At 36.4% G+C, this 26,656-nt stretch overlaps 1 protein-coding gene across 1 annotated transcript in view; it reads left to right on the top strand.

The window, feature by feature from the left end:
- LOC150100219 (telomerase protein component 1-like) overlaps positions 1 to 26,656 on the top strand; it is a 1,179,105-nt gene that overhangs the window by 325,064 nt on the left and 827,385 nt on the right. The window lies entirely within an intron of this gene.

Raw genomic sequence — 26,656 nt, forward strand, 5'->3', positions numbered from 1 at the left:
CTTATATACAGTATTAAAAAGAAAACTGTGGCTTTCCTAAAGTAAACTAAGAATGATCCTCCAAATTGCTTCAGAAAAATTGGTTATTATTACCCAAGACCTCATGGAGTCAAAGATTATCCTGGGAGGGAGGCCCTTTTATCATACACACAGCTCATCACACCATGCTTTAAACACACTCAAATTCTATGCAGACACCACACTCTCAGGCAGGGCATTTCAATTCACAACTCTGCAGGAAAAACACCTGCTTCTCACTCCCCCTACTCACACCATCTTTATACAGTTTCCAGGGATGACCTCTGGTTCTCTCCTGATCTCCCAGTATTTTTTGTAGAACCTCTCCAGTTGATCCTATAACAATCTCTTCATAACTTGTAGGTCTCTATCATATCTCCCTTCTTCCTCCTGTCCACCAGACTCTGCAAATTGCATCTTCTCAATCTTTCCTCATACTCAACATTCCAGAGGTTAGAAACTACTTTAGTCAATCGCCTCTGGACCCTTTCCAACATCTCTTCGTCCTTCTGAAAACCAGGGCACAGCAGTCCATGTGTGGCCTAATCAAAGCCTTATACAATGGAACAAGAATCTCCCTACTTCTACAAGTCAGTGTACTCCACGTCATTCCCATAAGCCTTTGTGTGTTCTTCACAATATTGGCTATGTGTCCCCTAAATTTCAGATCCTTATCCACTATCACCCCCAGATTTCTTATTTCCTCCACCTCTGAAGTATCCTCACCAAGCATAAATTCTGCATCCCATCGTTGTTTTCTAAATTTTAAAACCTTAATTTTGCAACATTGAACTCACATCCCCATTCCCAATCACTCAATTTATTCAAGTCTTCTTATAAGGTCACAACATCTTCTCTACTTTTCATGGTTCGTCCCAACTTTTCATCATCTGCAAACAATTGAATATTTCCATCCAAATTTTCACTGATATCATTAATATACAAGTTAAACAGTAATCGCCCTAAAACAGACCCCTGAGGCACACCACGAGTGACTTTCCTTTTCCTGGATATCGCTCCCTGCTACACAACTTGTTGACGCTTATCAGATAGCCAGTCTCCAATCTAATGCACTAATCTAATATCCAACTCCATCTGCTAACTTATCATGCAGTATTCTATCAAAAGCCTTTGCAAAATCCAATTATATCACTGTGTATCCCTCTCCTCTGTCCAAGGAAGCCATGACCTTATTGTAATAAGTAAGTACATTACTAAAACATGACCTCACTTTTAGCAAATCCATGCTGTCCATCAAAGATAATACCATTGTTGTCAACCCAATTCTGGATCCTAGTTCTCACAAGCTTCTCCAACAACTTAACCACAACACCTGACACACAGATAGGCCTATAGTTTGATGCTTGAGTTTGATCACCTCCTTTATGAAGTGGCACAATCTTGCCCTCCTTCCACTCCTTAGGAACTTGACCCAGTGCAAGACTCATATTAAAAAAATATGTCTAGGCCAGCATCGACTCCCTGGCACATTCCTTCAGAATACGTGGTGGTATATTATCAAGTCCACAGCGTTATTAACATCTAGTTTGCTCAACTCCTCATCTCTTGCTTACACCATGCTTTAAACAGCCAGTCTCTCTTTCCCATCATCAACTGCTCTCAATCTCCCCATGAAGTCATATTCACAAGATTAAAAGACCTTTATGAACTGTTCATTTAGTATCTCCACCACACCTTCTCTGCAACAGCTGTCTTTATACCATTTTCTCCAATCAATGGCATCCTTCCATAATCATTCTTTCTTTTGCTGGCTACATATTGAAAGAACTCTTTGAATTCTTTTTGGCTTCATTAGCTAACTGCTGTTCATACCTCACTTTAGCTACCCTCACCAACAAAGTCACCCACCTTGCCTGGTCTTTGCAATCCTCATGGAATTGGTTATTTCCACTTCTCTTATGCTGTCTCCATAATGCCCTTTTTCTCTGTATTGCATGCTTAATCTCTTTATCCATCCATTTCACACCTACCTTATTTAACCTTCTCACCCTTGGAATACATTTAGACATTGCATCTACTAGATAGTTTTTGAAAATTCCCCAAACTGCATTGATCTCTTTTCCAGCTAACTCCTCATTCCATGCTACACCTGCAAGCTGTCTCCTGAGCTCTTCATAATCACCCCCTCCCCCTTGTAGTTCCACATATACCTTTTTCTCACAGAGGTCCTCACCCTGCTGGCAACTACCCAGGTAATCACCTCATGGTCACTCTCACCAATTGGTGGGTTATTTGATACCTCATTTATAATTACATCCTCTGATGAGATGACCAAATCCAAGACTCTCAGTCCTTGCATGCCCTCTGTTACATACAGTCTGAGGTAGTTATCCCTCAAAAACTCAAGAAAGAAACTCATTTTCTTTACTTCCATTTGCTATTTGATCATTCCAGTCTAAATTGCCATAATTAAAATCACCCATAATGATCACTCTTTTCTTATTAGCTTGGCTAATTTGATTAGCCAATAGCACTCCCCCTCCCTTTTACCCCTTCTATTCTCACAAAACACATCATACCCTTCCATCTCTATTCCTGTCAGGATGTCTTCCTCATCTAACCATGTCTCACTTATTCCAACAATATTCAGGTAAACAGACTCAATTAGTGCAACCATTTCATCTGCCTTGTTTCTTACACTTTTAGCATTTGTATACAAACACAACAGCTCATTTCTGGATCTGTAGCTAGTTCTACTGATACCACTCATTCAATGTGATCTCTCCATGCTCGACTGGGGCCATTTGTGCATATTCATTTTAGAACCCTCTTCAATTTCAACTTTTTCCTCTTGATCCCAGGTCATCCCATTCCTTTCTTGTCTACACATGCTCTCAACATCTTCTTGGAGCATCCACCTTTCTCATGCTGTGTACTCCTGTCCACCCTGAGCCTCCCTGTTTCCCTGTTCCTCTTGTACACCCATTCTCTCATTTTCCATACTCACGCCACTCACTTTCTCATTCATAACCGCCTCTTCAATCTCTCCTGCTCTTCCACATCACTTCCCACCTGATCTGATTCATTCTCTGTATTTCTTCTCTACCTTCCAGCAGCAGTCTCTCCAAGGGACTCACACCATAACCACTCAAATGCAGTCCATCTCTCTTATACAGTTCACTTCGTCCTTCAAACTCATTCCATACATTAACAAATGGTACTCCTTCCTCTTCACATTTCAGCTAACAATCGCAAATGCAATTCATCTAACAATTATCATTATACACTATTTTTGGAATTGGTATTTTAGCAGTCATGTACACAAAAATTTTGAAACTGCTGTAGTGTAGATGCACTAATTATTGGAGTAGAAAGTAAAAAGTTAACTAAGATTATAATAGCTACTAACAGTAGGAGATAGATCACCTTTCATAGGTAATGTGTGGACTAAAATACTCAAATGTTATTTATGAAAAATTGAAAGCATTTAAAAACAAAAACCAGACTTTGGTAATTCACTTGGGGCTTGAAAAAAATATTGATTGATTCTGCCAGTCAGTAAGGCATATTGAAAAATTGTTTGCAAAGACAGAAAAATTAGGACTCCATGGTGTACTACTCAGGAAGTTAGAGATGGTTGCCAATAAAAGATATAACCACATTGATATTCCTGGAAAGTAAATGAGACGTGCTCTGAGAGAAATAAGTCAAAACACTAAATCAGCTGTATGAAGGCAGTATTCATTAATTTTAACTTATGGATCTCAGAATTGGATTAGAAATAAAGCAATTCATCAAAGACTGGAGACTACAGATATGAGTTTCTGAGAGAAATTAGGGGAGTGAACAAATGTATCTTTTATATTAAAAATGAAGATATAGGAAGGAGCTTGACATTATTAGCATTCAAGAATATGTGAACAAAGTTAATCTTAGGAGGGTATGATCACTTAAAGCAGAATGAAAAAGAAAATACAGAAGATCTAGATGAATTGATGCAAATAGAAGTGCATTAGAAGACTGAAATATAAGATATGAAAATATTGGCTTTATGACTAGTAACAGACCAATCTGGAGAAAAATTGTTGATAGGAGCTTAGTAACAAAGAACTGTATGATTACAATTATTTTATTACTGTCATAGTATCCCATACATCTGATGGGGATGCATATCAGGAAATAAATGCTGGCAGTGGTAAGAGATTAAAACTACCAGTTGAAAATTCAGTACTATAAGTTGAACTTTCATTGTAAATGTGTTATGTAAACAGTAATCAATTCTGGTTTAAATAGGTTTTTGAGGTTACTGAATAGTGAATGTGACAACTGCTTGATAGAGTAAATCTGTAAAATAGGCTTCATTAATCAGCATAACTACTCCCATTGAAACAGATTTAAGGATCACTGAAAAGTAAACATTTTACTTGTTAAAAATAGTTTACATTGTTAAACCATTTTTGATCTTTACTTGTACATAAAAAAAAAAGTGAGATTTTGCATTAGTCAGTCTGTGATGTGAAATCAGTGTATGTATGCATAAGTACTACAGATACTACATTTCAGGTTCAAAGACTCGTGAGAGGAATAATTATGGAAAAGTGAAGTAAATCATTTTGTAGTGGAGTAAAGCTGAGAATTGGATTTTACTACACTTTTGCAGGATGGAATAACTTAATCATCAAAAGCTTGATAAGTCACAGGACATCTCTATATCACCTGAATTAGAAATCCAACTACAGCTTCTGACACTCTCCTTTGTGATGCATTCTGTTACTGAACAAACAAGGATAGACTTCTAGTTTGTGACTTGTTGAACAAATCATTTACTACATTGGCTTAGTTTAACATATGAATTATGTTGATGCAACATAATGGAATGCCGTGCTGGATGGGGTGTCACTCAGTTAAACAAATTCCCTGCTGTTTTCATCAGGAAACAAGGGTGAATTAGTGAATATATCTCATCATATCTTCTTTCCATGTGTTAGGTTCATTGGCCTCTCATGACCAAGTAACTTTGCTTCATAAAAAGTGAATTATTACTATGATAAAAAAATATAATTAACATTATGTGTAAAGTCTGCATGTCTATAAGTTGCATAGATTCTCAGGCTGGTTTGTCATGAAGAGAAACATTTTTAGGAGGGAGAAGGGGAAACTTGCCATCTCCATATGAGACCAGCCAATCCACTTTCAGTTGGGAAGCTCTTATAAAGGTGTACTATAGGGATTCAGATCGGGATTTTTCCAACAAAAGGGCATTGTTGTTACTTAGCTATAGAGGTTCTAAATATATATATATATATATATATATATAATATTAATTCTAAATATTCTCTGTGTATTAAGAGTTGAGAAGAGTCTCTTGATAGTTTTTATAAACAGCTGGAGATTGTAATATTTGAGATAATTATCAGGTGAGGATGGCAGTTCCGGAGAACAGTAAGAATGAAAAAATAGAAAGCTGATTTCAAGGGTTTGAAATTGGGCCTTGGATTGGTACAGACCAGCTACTGCTGCCATTTTTATAATTAGAAAAAAAAAATGTTAAAGAATATTATTATTATTATATGGGCATCTCCATGGAGTCTGAAGTCTGAAGATTCATTGCAAGAGACCTAATCTATCCACCCAATCTATCATATCTTTCCTGGAACCCATTAAGAGACAAAGCACTCACAACTGACTCTGGCAACCCATTCCAGTCATTCACAACTCTCCAAGCAAAAAATCTAGTCCTCATATCCCTACTAACCACACCTTTATTCAACTTCCAGGGATGAATCCTAGTTCTGGTCCCTCTAGTCAAATGCTAAAACATTTCCCCTACATCTATCCTATAAAATCCTTTAGCAACTTAAATGTATCCATCATATCCTCCCCCCCCCTTTTTTTTTTCTTATCAACCGACTTCTGCAATTCTCAATATATCTTGCTGGCCTGGTTGACTGAGTGGCAGTTGTGTAGATGTGGTTGGTGGAGATGGAGAGTTTTAGAGTTGGTGCCCTCCCTTTTTTTTTGCCAGCTTGGTTGGCTGAGTGGTTAGTATATCTGCTCTCCAGCCAAAAGGCTGCGGGTTTGAATCCTGACGTGGGCATGGATGTTTGTGATTGTCTGTGAAAATACTAGTGGTGGTGGTGGTCAGCGGTAGATGCCATTAGTGTAGATGATGAAGGTAGTGGTGGTAGTGAAGGTAGTGGTAGATTGGTGGAGACAGAGAGTTGGAGTACGTTCCCTCCCTCGATGAGTCTATGGACTCCTTGGAGGTGTTAAGTAGTAGTAATAATAATCTTCATAAGGAGCATTCCACAGACCACTCACCATCTTGGTCACTCACCTCTGAATCCTCTCTACTGCTTCCTCATCAGCAAGGAAACTCAGGGGATCAGACTTGAGCACTGTAATCCAGATGTGTGGGCATATCAAGGCCTTATAAAGAGGAATAACAACTTCATTATCCCTACTTGTTAATGTATTATATAATAGCTAAGTAATCTTATGTAACCTTAACTAACCTTAGCAACCTTGGCAAACTTTAACTCTCTGTCTACCACTACCCCTAAATCTCTAGCTTCATGTATTTCCTGGAGTACAATGCCATCAATCTAATACATGGCTTGTAATCTTTATTCCAAAATACATAACTTTACATTTCTCAACATTAAACGGACACCTATTATCTTTTGCCCATACTGACAACTTATTTAAATCATCCTGCAAGTTCTCCACATTGCCTTGATTAACTATTACTCTCTCTAATTTTGCATCATCATCAAACAACTAAATATTTCCTTTCAGGTTATTTCCTATATCACTTATGTACAAATTAAACAGCAGTGATCCCAGCACTGAACCTTGTTCCATACTACTAGTCAGATGTTTTTGCCTCGATTCTGCTTCTCCATATACCAGTTTTTGATTATATATATATATGTCCAGCAGCCACCCTCTTATCCACTTAACTATTGTGTGTCCATCCCCATTTGTTTTTATTTGCCTAACAGAGTTCCATGTGGTATTCTGTCAAATGCCTTTGCAAAATCCAACAAAATCATCATCATGTAGCCATTTCCTTTATCCATCTCAGCTGTTATTCTATTATTAAAAAGTTAGTAAATTACTAAGGCATGACTGACCCTTCACAGAGCCATGTTGAAGCAATCTCACACCAGATTGCTTCAAATGAACCCTCCTGCCTGTCTCCTATTCTTTTTGGCTGCAATTCATCTGCTATCATCAGCAATACTCCTCCCCCCATCCTATCTTCTCTGTCTTCCCTGAAAATACTAAACCCTTCACATTCAATACCGCTAACTACATCATCTGCTGTTAGCCAAGTCTCACTAAGTGTTCCTGATGCTCTTGTTCCTGATACTTTTGGCATTACTATATAGCAGTGGTGTTCAACCTTTTTTACTATGCAAGCTACTTTTCTATAAAAAGTTATTTGGCAATCTACTCTTCTATATATATGTTATTTGGCAATCTACTCTCTTATATAGTACAATCTACTCTCTGATCACGTTCCCCCAACCTGATATCTGATTATGCACAAATAAACAATTAAAAATAAACAACTAAAAAAAAATACACAACTAAAAACTTTATTTGTGTATTTAAAAATTTATTTATCACTTTTAATTATTTTAATACAACAAAAAAACAAACAAATATATTGGAATAAAATACTTATTTTTCTATTTTGGAAAACCGAAGTTAGAAAAAACAACAGATTGATTACAAACTCACAAGTTACAGGAAATGCTGGTTGATTAAAAAAAAAGAAAAAAAAGTTAATATAAAATTTGGCATTGTTTGGGCCTCACAATATTTTCATAGTCAAGTTGATATGAAGAAGTGGCCAATCACAGACAATCATCCAAATGATCATTTGAAATTTGGTTTCTTAATTGATTTTTTATGACAGACATAAAACTTATTTTATGTCTTATTTGAAAAAGCGGATTCTGACAGGTATGTTGATCCGAAACACCACAGAATTTTTCGCGCAATATCAGTTAATATTGGGATTTTTTCATCTGCATACTTACAAATAACTTGATTGTTTATTGATTTTAAATGTAAACTATTCTGAATGTTTATCTCAAGTTCTACTTCAGCTTGGCTTATATCAAACAGCCCACTAATTTTATTTGAAATTTCTGTGATGTTCAAGTTTTTTTGAAATGGATTATTGATAAAAGATACAATCATTTCAGTTTTATTAAAATCTTTAAATCTTGAATTTATTTCTTCCTCAACTAATTCTATTTTACGAATAAATTCTTTGAAATCATAGCGAAGCATTTCTTGATTTTGTTCAAAAAATTGTAATAAATATGAGAGATGTTTAAATTCGCGGTCATTTATATTTTTCTTTAATAAAAGTAAGTATTGTTAGAAAGTTTTTATTGAACTTAACACGTCAATTAAATTTTTATCTCTACCTTGTAACCCTGTAAATTTAAATTGCTTAATTTCATACAGAAATCTACCAAAAATGATAAGTGTAACAACCATCTTTTATCACTCAATTGTGGATAAATATCTCCTTTTTCATCAAGAAAAATTTTTATATCATTAATTAATTCAAGAAATCTTTCTAAAAATTGACTTCTGCTGAGCCAGCGAACATTATTGTACAACAAAAGTTCCCTATCATCATCTGCCTGTAATTTAAATAACCGCCATTGCAGGATTTTCCTGGAACAGAATTTACAATTTTAAATGTAATATCCAAAACATCTTTTATGTTTAATCTTTTACTACACAGTACTTGTTGGTGAATAATACAGTGGTACGTTAAAAAATCTGGATATTTGTCATCGTTTTTACATAATGAAATAAAGCCTGATTTATTACCTATCATTTGCAGGAGCACCATCAGTAGTAATAGACAAAAGTTTAAAAAGCGGTAGTTTGTGTTGTTTCACAAATTCATCAAATGCCGAAAAAATGTCTTCTCCCTTAGTCCTTCTCAATAATGGTATAATTTTTAAAAGTTCTTCTTTACTTGAATAATATTGAAATACCATGCGAATAAATACCATTAACTGAGCAATATCAGTTAATGGTATTTATTCGCATTTTGATTGCAAATTCGCATCGTTTGATTCGTCAAATTGTAATGAAAATGCAACACGCTGGTGAATGTCTGACATTAACCTGGCCTGGAAACTTTTCTCCGGCAATCGGAACTCTTCCTTTCGGCAATTTGTAACCTTGTCTGCGGCCTAGAAGTAGTCTCTCTCTAGCAACATCTCGAACCGAGAAGCTCCTTTCTGGAAGTGGGAAACTCCTCTCTCAAGCAATGTGGATCCGGACAGTCTCTCTGATGGTGACTCTGGACCGGGCAGCCTCCTCTCTGACAGCAATTTTGGAACCAGGACCCCTTCTGCTTGCTTTGGTCCCTTTTTATTAGGCCTCCTCTGAGACCTTGCATGAAGTTTGGCAACACCCAAAGAATCGGTATGAGTCTTTCATCTTAAGTTTCAAGTTCAGCACGCCTTTTGTTCTCCTCCACTTTCTTTTGATTGTAAGTTGCCGGCCATCGGAAAGTTGTTTGAACTCTTTCTGACTGACTTCGGATATGTTTACATTTAGAGCCTGCAAGCCTTTCTCATACATACAAGTTTCAATAACAATCTTTCTAATGCCACCATGTACAGCTTCAGCGACAAAAGCATTGCCTTTGTTTTTAACACTCTAACATATTAAAGCAGTATATACAGTTAGCTTCAAAAGAGTTATTTACAAAAACATCTACTACAAACTATACCAAGACAAGCAAAGTTTATTTTTTTACAATATTCACATGGGACTTAACCTAAGTAAAAAATTGATGTAGGAATGTTTAATATTTAAGCTACAATCGAGTTTTTACACTTTGCTTATAATCGTATTCACTCAGCTCGTTGTTTGACTTCCACTGATCCAAATTAATTCATTTACCCAGACTTATAAGAAAATTACTGATTCGACAATTTTAACAAAAAATAAATAAACAATAGCAATACATTTAAAGCGAATTAAAAATAATACAAAATATAATGAAAAATAAAATATTATGTTTTCAGTTTTAATTAAATTTGTAAGTAAGGAGGAATACATAAGAGATCGACCAAAAATCGGTCTGCGATCGATGGGTTGAACACCCCTGCTATATAGAAAATACAGTATTCCTTTAGGCCCCCACCCACCTTTACTTCCTGAATTGACTATTCTATTATTCTTTCACTCACTCACTCCCATGGGTGCCTTCACACAAACTCACTTTTTCCCATCCTAATTGCTTAAGTTTTCCTGAATTTGCACTTCAGCATGCTCAGTGAACAATCTCTCTCTCTCAAAACACCTAACACCAAAATCATTTAGATGCAGTCCATCTGCATTGTACATACAAAGACCACAAATCAACTAATCCTATATTATTCCTTCTGCAAAATCTATGTATAGACTCATTGTTTACCCACTCCCTCTATCTTAGCTTGGTAGGTGACTTACAATCTTCACCTTCTCGCTCTTTAGTTTTGCCTCTGCTAACAACTCCTTTACATCCTCCCTCATGAATATTGGATGGCATTGTGGTTAAACAGAATGAGAACAAGAAAGTAAAACAGAACTGGAGACCATCTGTTTCATAAAGATTAAGCTAATTTGCCAATTCAGGAGCCATGAATTAACTGAATTTTTCTCTGGACAGCAACAAGAATATTTGGATATATTATAACAAATGTGAGAGTGGTATTCTAATGGAGAGGGCTCCCATATCTACTTCTTCGCAGAAAGTAAGCATTTTGACAAGTAAGGAATTGAGAAGTGAAGATTTTTTTTTTTTGTAGAAAAGAAAACCATGGCATTTATTAGCTGGTACATGATTGGACCAAGAAGGGCTGGAGTTAGTTCATATCTGCCTAAGAAAATTCTTCTTCTCTGGAGATCTGGATATCCAGCGAAGAAGCTCAGCTTGTTTGGAAAGCAAGTATTTGGAAAAATTTGGTGTAGTGAATATTCTTTTACATAGTATTGATGCTATGCTAAGATGCTTCCATTTTATTCTTGTTGTAACTTGAATTTCTATTTTCTGAATAATTATTAAATAATTTTTAATGATCATTATTCCAAGTTCAGTTCAAATACTTCAATTTTTTTTTTTTTTTTTTTTTTTTTTTTTTCCCACTTACCTGTTCAGACAAGCCATTGCTGATGCTGCCTACAGTAGAAAGTTGGTTATTCTGTAGATTTAGTGACAGAGAATGCACATTTGAAAAATTGGCCAATAGTGACACTGAAAAGTTTGTAATGTTTGTTTCTTGAAGGCAAAATTCAATATGCTTTGTTTGAATAATTTCTGCAGAAAAATCCTCTATGTTATGTAGCTGTTGGCCTTTAAGAGTTATCTTCTGGAGAGTTTTTGGAAGTTTGCCTTTCAGCACTGTTTTCTTAAAATTGTAACTTTCTACATGTACACAAATTTCTTTTAAAGCATAACTTTTCAAAAGTAAGTCAGCTAAATTAAATTCATCTGTAGAGCTAGCAGTAATTTCCAATTTCTTTAATGAAGTCAATGTATAGAAAACACCTTTAGAAATATTATATGTTTGCAGTCCACTTAAATAAAGTTCTTCAAGCATTCCTAGTCCAAGAAAGCTGTTATTTGACAGGCTCTGAATAGGATTATTGGAAATTTGTAAAATGCGAAGTTTTGGTAGTACGTACCAAGCATTACTGGGAAGTTGGGAAATCCAGTTCCCTGACAGATCCAGTATTTGAATATTAGATAGATTGGTCAGAAATGTAGCATTAATAAATTCAATGGAGTTAAGTGATAAATTTAGGAACATTATTTTTGAAAGATTTAAATCGGGAATAGAATGAAGATTAACATCTGCAAGACTGAGGATTTCCATAACACTTGCTGAAGCTTTCACTATTGACTCTGCTTTCTGATTATTATGAGATATATCCAGGACAACCTGTGAAAGTAGAAACATTTATTGATATGTATATGTCAGATTTCATAAACTGAATATCACTAGCCATGATTATTTAACTAATTCTTCATTAATGATTACAAACCTTTTATTTATTATTATCTGAAAAACTTCCTGACTACATTGCAAAGTAGTGGGATGCTGTTAGATGATGTTTTGTTTGAATTTTTATTTTTTATTTAAAGTAGTAGGAAGTCATCTAGGAAGTCTTTTTATTTAATTTTATTAATAAAAATATATGTCAAAAGACATATTTTAAATACCAAGAAATAATTTTTTGGTATCTCTTGTTAAATGATGGAGTGGTTGGCTCAGTGGTAGCACTTTTGCTGTGCCACCAGTAAGACAGGTTCAGATTCCACTGTGGACATGTCATTATGAACATCTTTTTTTTTTTTAATGGTATTAACAACATCATACAATTTTATCAAAGAAATGTTTTATTAACTGCTTATATTTTGCTGAATTTCAACTCAGCATCATCAGAGCACAACACACTTATACATGTGACAGTGAGTGAGTGAACCCCCCCCCCCCCCCAAATTAGCAAATTTTTACATGGAACACTTTGAAAACAAAGTACTTACCACAGCGATATACAAGCCACAAGTGTGGTTATGCTATGTAGATGATGTGTTTGCCATCTGGCCCCCACGAACAAGACACTTTGGATGTGTTTGTCACCTACCTAAACAACCAACACCCCCCAAATCCACTTCACAGTAGAAAAAGAATTGAATAACCGTTTACCATTTATTCACACATTAGTCACTTGTGATTCAGATGGATCACTATTTTTTTCCATTTACAGAAAGCCTACACACACACACACACACAGGAAGATACCTACATAAACAATCACATCATCATTCAGTCCAACAGTATGGCATTTTAAAAACACTTAGAATACACAGAGCCATTTGTTGTAACGATACAGCTCTGACCACAGAACTCAAATATCTGCGCCATATGTTCTTAGCTAATGGCTATAATCCCTACAAAATAGATAAAATACTACATAGGCCCATTAATCTGTCCTCCCCTAATACACAAGAACACAACATGACCATTTCTATTCCCTATGTCAGAGGTACATCAGAAAATATAGCCAAAGTACTGATCAAGCATGGCCTTTGCACCACTTTCAAACCTCATGTCAAACTAGCAACTCTGATCCGCTCGCCTAAGGATAAACTTCACCCTTTAGCCCATCCAGGAGTGTATGAAGTTCCCTGTGACTGTGACTTGGCCTATTATGGGCAAACAGGAAGATCAGTTAACATCCACCTGGAAGAACATGAAAAAATACATTCGCTACTATTATTATGGCAAGTCAGGACTGGCAGACCACGCTTTGGACACTCCTTCACACAGGATTAGATGGAGGAAAACGGATGTCCTATTTAGGAGTTGTTACAGATCTGAAAGATTATTTTTTGAGTCAGCAATGGCTTTGAAGAATTCTCCCAACATTATCCTAAGAGAAACTCCCACATAGCTGTTTTTTTTTTTTTTTTTCCATTAGAGGGTGCCAAAAATAGGACTTTAGATCCTTTGTCCATTGCAATTGTATTGTTTCACTCACTCACTGTCGCATGTACACGTGTGTTGTGCTCTGATGATGCTGAGTTGAAATTCAGAGAAATATAAGCAGTTAATAAAACATCTTTGATAAAATTGTGTGGTGTTGTTAATACCATTAAAAATAAGTCATGAATAACCATCAACACCTAAGCTTTTCTGTTAGATTATGAACATCTGTAGGTGCTAAATTTCATTGTCGTGTGATAATTCCACTTTGCTTATTTGAAACTCGGGTTTCTCAGATTATCTATAGTCTAATTCTTCTAGATAAACTTATATGCTGGCAATACATAACTGTTAGGAGTTTATTTTTCACTTGGTTAGACTATAATAAGTTTAGTTTAATCCTTTATCCAAGTGTGAGCAAACAAAGTTTGCGCCTGAAAGTATCTTCAGGAGTTGCTCGGTGTTGTACCACCTTACCCCATTCTGAAGATACTTTCAGGTACAAACTTTGGATAAATTTGCTCACACTTGGATAAAGGATTAAACTAAACTTATTGTAGTCTAACCAAGTGAAAAATAAACTCTCAACATCTTTCTCTGAATCCGGAGTAATTTAATAATAAGGTTGTACACCCTTTGGCAACTCCTATAGGTTGGGATGACCTCTCATTGCTTCTGCCTTCGTGTCTCCACTATTGGGCCTGGCTCCCACTGATGAGACCTCAATAAAGGTCGAAACTGGTATGGATAGTGGCCCTTGCCTTAATGCATAGCATTACACATATCTGCAAGGAGATGTGCTTTGCATTATGGGAGATACTGAGATAAGAGTGATGAGATCTTTCTCCACCTTTGCAACGAGTTGCCTGGTGTTGTACTACCTTACGACATTCCTGAAGATACTTTCAGGTGCAAACTTTGTTTGCTCATACTTGGATAAAGGATTAAACTTATTACATAACTGTTAGATTTTACAGAATGACAACATATACTTGAATATTAACACGTTCGCTGCCAACTACAAGTATACTCGTAGTGGGTAATCCTGCTTCACAAGCCAGCTACGAGTATACTTGTAGGACGCTTACCGCCGGGAACGAGATTATTGTAGTGACCTTGAAGAAGTGAAAATGCTTGGCTTGTGGGGCTAGCTTCAAAACTGTGTATTCTCATAGACCGTATATGCTCTGTACAAGCCAACTACGAGTATACTCGTAGGTCGTTTACCTCCGGTAACGAGATTATCGTACTGACCTTGAAGAAGTAAAACAGCTCGGCGTAGGGGAACAGACCATGCCAAAGTAGCGTGGCAGCGAATGTGTTAATTAAAAACTTTAATTAATACTTTCTGTATTTCGGTAATGTTACATTACCATCTGCAGCGATTACAAAATAATATGTGCATGCAGGCACTAACACTAAGCAAATGTTGCTGAAGAAAGCAACTGAAGTCGGTCCTAGAGTCCTAAAAGTGCCCCTAGTAGGCTAAACTGGGTTGTCTTGGCTGTTGGGTTGATGTTCTTAGAATGCAACCTTCCCAAATTTGGGGCAATCTCATGCAACTAAATTTGTTGAGGTTTGGGAAGTTTTTCAGAGTTGAGGTTGATTCCAGAAATAATTTCTCATATTTATACTTGCTGTGGTGTAGCAAAGTGGCTTTCTTCCAGTATATTTTGTGGTGAGTGTCCAAAGCATGGTCAGCAAGTCCTGAGTGGCTGTATTGGTGGAACCAGGTATAATCCTTGTGTTCAGATATCGTGATATTAGCTATCCTGCCTGTTTGGACATAGCATAACAGTTTGAAACTGCAAGGGACCTGCTATACTCCAAGTAGGTCAAGGGGAAATGGCTGGTCTTTGGTGGAGCAGATAAGAGATGCCAATTTTTTATATGGTTTGTAACAGGTTGTCAGGTCATATTTTTTTAAGATTTTTGTTAGCTTTTCAGAAGTACCCTGGATATAAGGAATGGTGATAGATTTAGAGTAATTTCTGTTATGAAGGGGGCGGGGGAGGGTTGTAGTTAATTGGTTTTAATATTTTTTGGGGATTGTAGCCATCGACTACGAAGGTGTTAAGAATATGGTTAAGTTCAGTAGTTAGGGTATTGTTATCTGAACTTATTAATTTTATCTTGTTATATAGAGTTTTTATAATCCCATATTGTTGGGAGAGGGGGGGGGGAATTGCTGATGAATGTATCTACCTGTATGTGTAGGTTTTCTGTAAATAGAGGAAGCCAGGGATTCAGCCTGATAGCATGTAATTAGAGTGTCTAGGAAAGAGAGATTGTTATTGTTTTCCTTTTCCAGGGTAAATTGGATCCTGGGGTGTTGATTGTTTAAGTGTGTTAAGAAGTTGCAGAGTGTATCCAAGCCATGGAGCCAAATAGCGAACACATCATCTACATAGCGAAGCCAAATGGTTGGTTTTTGTGGGGCAGAGTTTAAGGCTTCAAAAGTCTCCATATAAAAGTTGGCCAAGGGTGGGGAGAGTGTAGAACCCATGCCTGTCCCCTCTATTTGTTTGTAGAATTTTCCTTGTCAAACGAAATAGCCTGAGTTTATGGTGAACTGAAATCGGGCTGAGATATTGGGAGGAAATATGGCTTGGATGTGGTCTGAGTATCTTTGAGTGGGACATTGGTGAATAAGGAGGAGACATCAAAACTGACCATTATGTCGGTGTGTTGGAGTGAGAGGTTTTCTATAGTGGCTTTAAAGTGGGCTGAATTTTTTATGTGTGAAGGTGTGTTGCCAGTATATTATGTGAGCACTTTGGCTAATTTGTATGTGGAGTGAATCAATGCCATATAGAATATGTTCCCACCAGCTCCCAAATCAGAACGCTGCATAGGTTCCTTAAGAAGGTTACTTCTTGTCCTGTGAAAGTGACTAACAGACTAAACCTTTTAACTCTAGACCCCCCCCACCCCCCTCTCCCCGAATATATGGACTACTAAAAATCCATAAGCAGAATGTGCCATTACTTCCCATTGTGGATGGCATTGACATCTTTTGGCTACTTGTATATGAAAATAAGACTTCTGCATTACTTTAACCTTAGTATCACCTCTGGGTCTTGCTCCCACTGATGAGACCTCATTAAAGTTGGAAGTTTATTTTCCACTTGGTTAAACCATAATAAATTTAGTTTAATCCTTTACCCAAACATAGGCAAACAAAGTTTGCACCTGAAGTAGTTCAGGACTGAGGCAACTCGTAGTAAAGGTGGACCAAGCTCTCATCACTCCTTGTCTCAGTATCTCCCATAATGCAAAGCACATCTCCTTGCAGACACGTATAAAGCTATGCATTAAGGGAAGGGCCACTACCCAAACTGGTTTAGACTTTTATTGAGGTCTCGTCAGTGGGAGGCAGACTCAGAAGTGGTGATACTAAGGCAGAAGCAATGGAGAGGTCATATTTACTTATACGAGTTGTCGAAAGGTGTTCCACCTTATTATTAATTTACTCTGGATTTAGAGAAAGATGTTAGAAGTTTATTTTCATTTGGTTAGACTATAATAAATTTAGTTTAATCCTTTACCCAATTGTAGGCAAACAAAGTTTGCACCTGAAGTAGTTCAGGACTGAGGCAACTCGTAGTAAAGGTGGACGAAAGGTGGATCTTTCTCTAAATCCGAAGTAAATTAATAATAAGGTGGTACACCTTTTGGTAACTCGTATAAGTAAATATGATCTATCCATTGCTTCTGCTTTAGTATCACAACTTTTGGGTCTGCCTCCCACTGACGAGACCTCAATAAATGTTGAAACGGGTCTGGGTAGTGGCCTTTCCCTTAATACCCTTATTATCCTTATTATGGGAGATACCGAGACAAGGAGTGATGAGAGCTTGGTCCACCTTTACTACAATTTGCCTCAGTCCTGAACTACTTCAGGCGCATACTTTGTTTGCCTACACTTGGGTAAAAGATTAAACTAAATTTATTATACCTCAATAAAGGTTGAAACCAGTCTGGGTAGTGACCCTTCCCATAATGCATAGCATTATACATACCCGTAAGGATATCTGCTTTGCATTATGGGATACTAAGGCAAGTGATGTGAAGTCATTAGCTTCAATATACGAGTTGCCCAAGTCCTGAAAATAGTTCAGGCACAATTTTACACTTGGATAAAGGATTAGCCCAAGAATATAATTTCTTGGCATCTTTAATTTATAGTATAACCAAGCAGAAAAAATTTCCAACAAAGAAACTTTTAAATGTTCAAAACAATCTGAACTGTGATGATATTTGACCAGAAATGCTCAAATATGGGAAATATAAAAGGTTTAGAGTATTTAAACTGTAGAATTCAGAAAGTTGAATTCCAGATAATTGGAGTAAATTTCTCCTGGCACCTGTCTGGGAAAAAAAAAAAAATTGGGGAGGATTCAAAACTTGATAATTACAGAGGAATTTCCTTACTGAGTGTTTCTGTTAAGATATATAAGATATATTAACATAAATACACAAATCTTATGAACACAAGTTTTCTTATCCACTATGAAATCTTTTGGAAGAATAAGTTGTGATTCAAGTCAAATAGGGATATTGGACCAGCTTTTTACTTATTCAAATGGATGAGAAATCATGACCATCGATTCTCGCTATAGCAAATCTTAGGGATCACAGGAGTTTTTCATAGTGGATAGTTGGTTATATTGAATTTCTTGTAACATAATGTAATACATTATTTTTCATTATAGCAAGTATGTAGGGAGAGCAGAAATAGTTTTAGTGAATTCCTTTTCGAATAGCATTGTGCTTAATGGGGCTTAAGTTGAGACTTGTCAGTACTTCAGAATGAGCAGTTTTGTTTGCTGTAGGCAAGTTAACTGTAGCTTTTGATCCAGATTTTTTAGTATGTTGGTGTTTGCAGTGCAAATCATTCAAGTATCTCTGCATTTGAGAATAATCTTATACTCCTAAATAAATCTGCATCTCTAGGTTCTAATGTTGAATAACTGTTGTAACATTCTAAATGAAGAACCTACGGTACTAGAAAAACATTGTGGCTATTATAAGGTGAAGAAGGCAGATCAAAATTGAAATAGGTTATTCTAGTATTTAAGTTGAATAAATTTATATTGAATATATAAATTGTGTGGAGCTAGTTGAATAAATTTTATAAAAGAAGAATGAAATAAACTAAAAAACTAAACTAGCACTGCAGTTGTCCAAAACAATTTTATGGACAAAATTTCAATTGGAAACAGTTGATCAAAAACTGTAAACCTTAGATATGACAGTTTTGGGAAATTATCAGAGTGACCCATTGGCAAAATTACGTACAATGGCCATCAATGGGAATTTTGGAACATTCTTCCTATAGGCATATAATGAGATCCTGGACTGTTGTGGGGCGGATGTCCCTTGACCTCAACTAATGCTCCAGCATCATCCCATAGATGCTCAAGAGGAGTGAAATCAGGGCTTTGTGGAGGCCAGTCAAGTATGGTGGCGTTTGGATCCGCAAACCATGCAGTTACGGTAGCAGCCTTATGACATGATGTGCATTCTCTTAACTAATTCAGCTTATTCAGATTAATTTTTTTGCTACTGTATATTAAAAAAAAATGAAGGCATTAAAAAAATCTGACAATGCGATGTAGACAATGTCAAGGAGAGATTAATAAAATTGTTTCGTTCTGTAAGAAAAAAAAAGATGTAAGGGAAGATGAAGATCTGGTGGATTGATGCAGTTACTAGTGTCTCAGACCAAAATTTAAGATTTGTATGTATTGGAGACATATAACAGTTAAGTTAGAAGAAAATTGTTCATTGGAATTTAGTGATAATGTAAACTTAATTCTGTAGTACTATTGTAGTGCCTTGTGATACATATCAGGAACCGATGAGGATGAACATTCCCATGACTGCACATATTCTTACATTTCTCTGTTTTTAATAATTTCATAACACAGTTCTGATTTCTTTGATGTTTTCAGTTTGCTAACATTTTTTCACAGTAAAGTGTTTTTATTTCTTTTTTTATATTGTCATATGTTAAAGGTATTTTTAGTCATAAAAATATTGTGACATTTCACATTAGAGCCTGTGGAACCTTTTCAAAATTGATGATACTTGTATTATTATTATTATTTTTTATTATTATAAAAACTTCTGGAACATCTTCACTGGACATGTGAAGTGCCACTGTTCCACAGAACATAGTTTAAGAAACAGTTGAAGGCATAATTCACCTTACTCTTAAGAATGTTTTTATCATTAAGTTTGAAGTTTATTAATAAAAAAAATAAGTAAAGGCCTTTGATAACAAGATTTTTACACAAACACACATGCACACACTGGACTAGTACTGGTCTGCAACAGTAAAAATGCTGAACTTTGTCTCTGTTTTGCTAAAATTTATTTAGTTCTGTCTTTATGCTTTCTGTAACTAATTAACCAAAAATTGTATATCAGGTTATTTTCAAATTAATTATGAACACACACACACACACACACACACACACACACACACACAGAAACTCTGCAGTATGTTTATGCTCAGACAAGTCTCAAATGGAATTGCTAGTGAGTTTCTTGATTATTGCATGAAGATTCTGTGATATAAGTGAAACAGTGCATGGAAACACACCTACATGTCCCATTCAAAGAACCTACTCCCTTATCACTTCACATATTCATTGAATGGTTTCCATGTTGAAAAATCTCTAGTGTCCATCCAGCAAATATTTTTCAGTGACCTATGTCTTAATAATATCATCCCTTCTATCTATAAGACTCAGCAGATTTGTGTCCTCAACTTCTCCCATGACTGATGTTACACAGTCCTGATATAATTTTTGTTACCTGTTACTTGTGTACTCTTCTCTAAAACAGTAATATTTTAATTTTTTTTTATCCTCCTTCAAATCCTTGCAGCCAGATTTGAGCACTAGTTCATATGGGCTCTGCTAATATCTTTATACAATGGAATCACATCTCTTATCTTCTCTTAATATTTTGCAGCATTCTTCTGTTGTCTTCACCACTTCTGCCTTTCCCCATTCCCACATTCTCAACCCTCTATCTGCTATTACCCCATGATGCCTTATCTACTTTATCTAGTATGGTTCCACCAGTAGACATGCATGATTCCATCTATAGTTCCCAAAATTTAAAACTTTTTACTTGGGTTAAATTATATTTTTATTCCCACTCATTTGCTTATATGGAATGCTCTGCCTAAAGAACCACTGCTTCATCTCTATTACTAATGCTCTTCCTCAACTTTGTATCATCCCAAAATAACCAAATACCTCATTGCAAAATATTGATATCCTTGCCATAAACCTTGAATAGTAATGGTCTTAATACTGAACCCTGTGGAATCCTCCCTTGTTATCTTCTGACTTTCTTCTCTTTGCAGCTGTTTCCTCCTACTGAACTCTTTGATATCTGTTAGACAGCCAGTCCAGTCTATTTGTCTGATTTCTAAACCCATCCATTGCAAGATATTCATGTTGCAGACTGCTGAATGCTTTTTTCAAAATCTAGAAAATCACAATATATGTGTACCTTTCATTGAAAATATGATCAAAATTCTGAAATAGGACCTTTTAACACATACATGTTAACCTCCATAAATACTATCCTCTGCCTGCCCATTTCTGCATTCAGTTTTTCCATAAACTTAACCATGTAAGAAATAACTACAGAAAATCTTTTTGCTATAATACTTTCATTAAACAATTAGTTTGATATCATTGTTAGTTCCTTATTGCAGTCTCTTAAAACATGTGGCAACTAATCCAGTCTCATCACCTTGGTTGACATGCAGGGTATTTCATATTCTAAATACATATATTTCAGTCACTGCCATGTCCTCAATCCTCCCCATCATCCCTCTAGAAATAAAACCTGTACCACCAGAATGAAATAACCTAATGAAGTGATAATTTAAGAGATGTACTATTATCTTCATTGATCACTTTACACCCACCCCTTCTCTATTCAGCATAGTTAGTTACTCACAATCATTTCTCCAACTGCTAGCCACATTATTTATATATATCATATGCCCATTTAGGTTGGGTGTGCTGTTGTGTTGTAGCACAGGTTGCATAAATCTGTGCTACATAGTGCTTCAGAGTTCATCTTATTGGTCCAATGCAATTAATTGTAGGAAAATTTGAGTACTTTAAGTTATCAATTAATATAATTTAAAGATGAAAAGCATAAAGGTCAAATGAACACTAGCTATGCTTTATGCATGCCATTTATGAGAGAAGCACAAAGGGTTTATGCTTTGTGGTGAGATTAGATTATCATTGGCAAGTACTAGTGAGACACGGATAATTTGAATACAATTTTTGAATACATTTGATTCAGTTTATAAATTCAGCCATATAATAATCACAGAAATCAGAAAAAAGTAATCACTTGAGAAATTATTATTTTTCTGAATTGAACCAAAGAAGGGCTGAAATAACTCATTTTATTTATTTATACACAAGTTCCAACCTCCTTCGACTATAATCATACAATCCATGAAAGCTCTGGCAGAAAATTGGACATTCAGTAGATTGTTAACACTGTTTCCCATTGTAAATATGAGCAAAAAAAAAGTTATAAATTATTTATAGAAAATCACTTGTCAATATCAGTGTCCTAAACATGTCAGTTCACACAAGCAAAACAGATCAAAACTAAAAAAATAAAAACAGTAACTCATGACAAATGACAACTTTCAATTGGATTGGAATTTGACTCGCTGTACTATCTCTATGTCTGTTCAAAGGGCTCAAAGGTATCTGTATTTGTGACAGCACACCTAAGCGATTAACGTGAATGTAATGACACATGAAGAGGACACCCATCGAAAAATTTCCTCTTCATGAAACGTCAGTATGTTAGGAATCACACAAAGCCAGGAAACAATTAGGGGAGTCTAACAGGAATAAATGCAAACACATAATATTGGCGATATTGCTATTCCATGGGCGTGCACTGCACACCTGGAATATATTTATATATAATACTACTTGGAATTTTTCTATTTGATTGTAGTGCTACTTTCTGTTGTATTCTAATCCTTCCAATTTTACAGGAAATATTCTAATTTCTCCTTGTACATTTATAGGAGGGCAGAAGAAATATTTCTTACTTTAGCTTTATTCCTCCTTCAGTGAAAGCTATTAATTTACTAGTGAGGTATAATATATATAGCTTTTCCATGCAAAATCAAACCTATGGTTTGACCTGTTTCTACAATTGGAGCCCTTGTTAAGGTGAGAGTATTTTTGCCTTATAGACATATCTTCCCTTGTTGGAGGAAATGCCAACTGGTCCTCTGAATGGCATGACTTTCATCACCTACCTGGTGAAACATCACTACCATTCATTTTGGAAGTGTGAAGTGGCAGCTGTCATATTTCATTTGCCAGTTTGTCCCCTCTCAAACCTTTCTGCACACATTTGTCTAGTTGATGAATTTGCTGGGCATGTTCAGCATTATAATTAATGAATTAAGACACCTGCATCTTCTCCATTTGGGAGTATAGCAGTAAAAAGGGGCTTCCTCAGGCTAGCTACTAGATACTACAGGGGATCAATGGTGACTGAACCTAATAGTAGCATAGGAGGTTGTTTTCTAACCAGTTAGTGTAATCCTGCTGGTGTCTGCTTTGCTTGGTTATGCCTAGAGGGAATATGAGAATAGCAGTAAGCAGTGTCATGGCCATGATTGGACTGGAGTCTGGGAATCTCCCATGTGTTCTCTGCATGGGAGATAATCTGCAAGTCCTTCACCTTTGCTGCATTTCCCTGCTTCCTTGTTTTTCAATAATGAAGATAACCTAAGAAAAACTTCTTTGCTCAAATTTTTCGATCATGACGTTGATGGGATGTATTTTTGTTGGTGGTGTACACCACCAACAAAAATACATCCCATACCAAAAAAAAAAAAAAAAAAAAATCCAGATAGTATGATCCATGAGGTCTTACCGCACTGATGTGAACCACCGTATATACCCTTAAAACCTGATCTGCTATTCCTTACCAAACTACACCTAGCATCTGGTATGACTACAGTTCATTATTCCTTACCAAACCCCAGCCAGCATCCCATATAACTACAGTTCACCTCAGCTATCCTAACTACATCGTACATAAGTGAAACATGGCTGACCGAATATGATATAATTAGTGGGATAAAATGTGTAGGTTATAGTGTGTTTAGGAGAGACAGAGAGAATAAAATGGGGGGAGGAGTGTTATTGATGATAGCTGATGAACTGCAGCCAAGGAGAATTGAAGTTGTATTGCAGGATAGTGAAAAGAATTCATTTGAGGCTATTTGGTGTGAGATTGAGACTGGCAGAACAAAATATACAGTTGGGTGCTGCTATAGACCAGGTGATAGAATAGATGGTGGGGATAGTATGCATAAACAAATTGATGAAATGAGTGGAAGGAGGGTAATTATTATGTGGGATTTCAACTATGGTAACATTGATTCGAAGGAGGAGAGGGCACATGTGAGGAAGGAACTGGATTTTATTCAATTATTAAGGATCACTATCTGAGACACTATGTAATTGAAAATACTAGGGGTTTGAGAGTGCTTGACCTGGTAATAGCATCTAAGAATTTAACCGTAATGAATATGACCATGTTGTCACCTATTGGTGAGAGTGATCATAAGGTCTTGACCTGGAAGGTGGCTAAAGGTGTGGAATTTTCGATTAAGACATATATGTGGAATTACCGTGCTGGCAAGTATGACAAGCTTAGGAGATTGCTTGGTTCAGTGCATGTCATGTAAAACTGCAAGGGCTAGATGTCGATAGAGCATGGGAAGTGGTCAAGGAGCATTTACTGGAGGTTATGGCTGATTGTATACCTAGGGTCCGAATAGTAAAACAAGTGGGGTTAAATGGATGAATAACACCATTAAGCTTGAGCTGCAAAAAAAGAAACAGCCGTGGAGGGAATTTAAAGAGAAAGGTGACCTGCAGGCACACGAATGTTATAAAGCGCAGGCCAGAAGGGTAACGAGTGTGGTAAAAAAAAAAGCAAAAGCGGATTATGAAAGGAAACTCGCTATGCAAGCTAAAGAGAATCCCAAACAGTTCTTTCAATATGCTGCAAGCTAAAGAGAATCCCAAACAGTGTTTTCAATATGCTGCAAGCAAAAAAAAACTGTACACAGCAGAATGATTTTAAGGAATGCTTATGGTAAGGAGGTCACTGAATCAGTTGATATAGTGGAATTACTAAGCGAGCACTTTGCAAGAGCATATCATCCAGGTGGTGACATTGAAAGAATGAAGGAACCATTAGTAAATAATAATATTTGGTTAACCGATCAACACTTGATCGGTTAACCAAATATTATTATTTACTAATTTATGATCAAGAAAACAACCTTCATGATGAAGGAACCATTAGTTTATATGGGAATTGTATTGAATAGTCTATTACAGAACCTTAATATGAATACATCTGTATCTGTGGGATTGGATGGTATACCGTCACGGGTCTTACGTAAAGCAGCTAAAGAATTATCAGTGCCCTTGACCATGTTGTTTAATCTGAGTCTCGGGTCTGGTTTAGTCCCGAAGGTGTGGAAAGAGGGAAATATAGTTCCACTGCATAAAGGAGGATCCAAGACTACTGTTGCAAATTACTGACCAATCAGCATATCAGGAGTCATTGTCTTGGAGAAAGTAGTCAAGGGAAAAATACAGGAATGAATTGATGAAAATGAGATACTGTACAGGGGACAGCATGGCTTTGTGAAGGGTAGATCATGCCTCAGTAACTTGCTCAAGTTTTATAACACAGTGACGGCTGAACTGGATAAGGGTAATGAGTTTACAGTGAAACTGCTGGACCTTGCTAAGTCATTTGACAGGATACCACATGGAATTCTAATCCGTAAACTGCAACATATAGGAATGGATATAGGGTTGGTGAGATGGATAGGTGGGTGGTTTATAGAGAGATATCAGAGAGAGTAGTTTATTCAGGAGTAGAGTCTAAAAGACAGTCTGTGACTAGTGGTGAGCTGCAGGGTTAAGTTCTTGGACCACTGCTGTTTAATTTGTTCATTGACGATATAGGGAAGGATCTAAGAGGAACAGTTCATTTGTTCGCTGATGATGCAAAGTTGGGTAGGGCAATAGTGAATGCAGAAGATGTCAAAATCTTGCAGGACAACTTGGATAGATTGGAGTTCTGGGCTAAGGAGAATGGATGTCAATTTAATGTGACAAAATGTAAGGTTATGCATTTTGGGGTGAAAAGATTAGCAGCAGTATACCACATTGGTGGAACTGTACTCCAGGAGATTGATGAGGCCAGGGACTTGTAAGTGTTGGTGGATAGGGAGATGAAGTTTAGTGGGTACATTGCAAAAGTAGCTAAATCAGCTCAGCTCATCAACTCACTTGGTTGTTGAAAAATACCTTGACGAGCAGAGACAAGCAAGTTATTGTACCTCTGTACTGAGCCTTGATAAGACCTCATCTCGACTACTGTGCCCAGATTTGGTCACCTAGGTTTCTTCTTGATGGGGAGGAGGTGGAGGGGTTCCAGAAGTGAGTGACCAAGATGATAGCAGGTCTATGGAATGAACCTTATGAGAACAGGTTGAAGATTTGTGGGTTGCAGAAATTGGATTGAGACATTCAAATTGCTGAAGGGTTTCTATAGGATTAATTCAGAGGATATTTTTGAGATCAGGACTGGTGGTGGGAGAACTAGGGGACATCTATGAAAACTGGGCAAGAGTGTGGTTAGCAAGGGTGTTAGAGCTGGGTTCTTTACTTTTAGAGTGGTAAACGAGTGGAATAATCTGCCAGAGTCTGTTGTGATACTACGACAGTGAATGAGTTCAAGGCAAAGTATGATAGATATTGTCAGAATGTCGAATAGTTGTGTGGACATTATGTTTAGGGCCTCCCTCGATGAATCTAAGGACTCCATGGAGTCACCCGTAATAATAATACATGATGCATGCTTTCATCAGGTCTAACATTTCATGCCAAAGGGTTTTTTGGTGAGATGGATAGGTGGGTGGTTGATAGAGAGATATCAGAGAGTAGTTTATTCAGGAGTAGAGTCCAAAAGACAGTCTGTGACTAGTGGTGAGCTGCAGGGTTCTGTTCTTGGACCACTGATGTTTCCTTAAATTG

This window comes from Typopeltis vanoorti, chromosome 13 (assembly GCF_054136105.1).
Source record: "Typopeltis vanoorti isolate ZY-2024b chromosome 13, IOZ_Tvanoo_1.0, whole genome shotgun sequence".
Classification (NCBI taxonomy): Eukaryota; Metazoa; Arthropoda; class Arachnida; order Uropygi; family Thelyphonidae; genus Typopeltis; species Typopeltis vanoorti.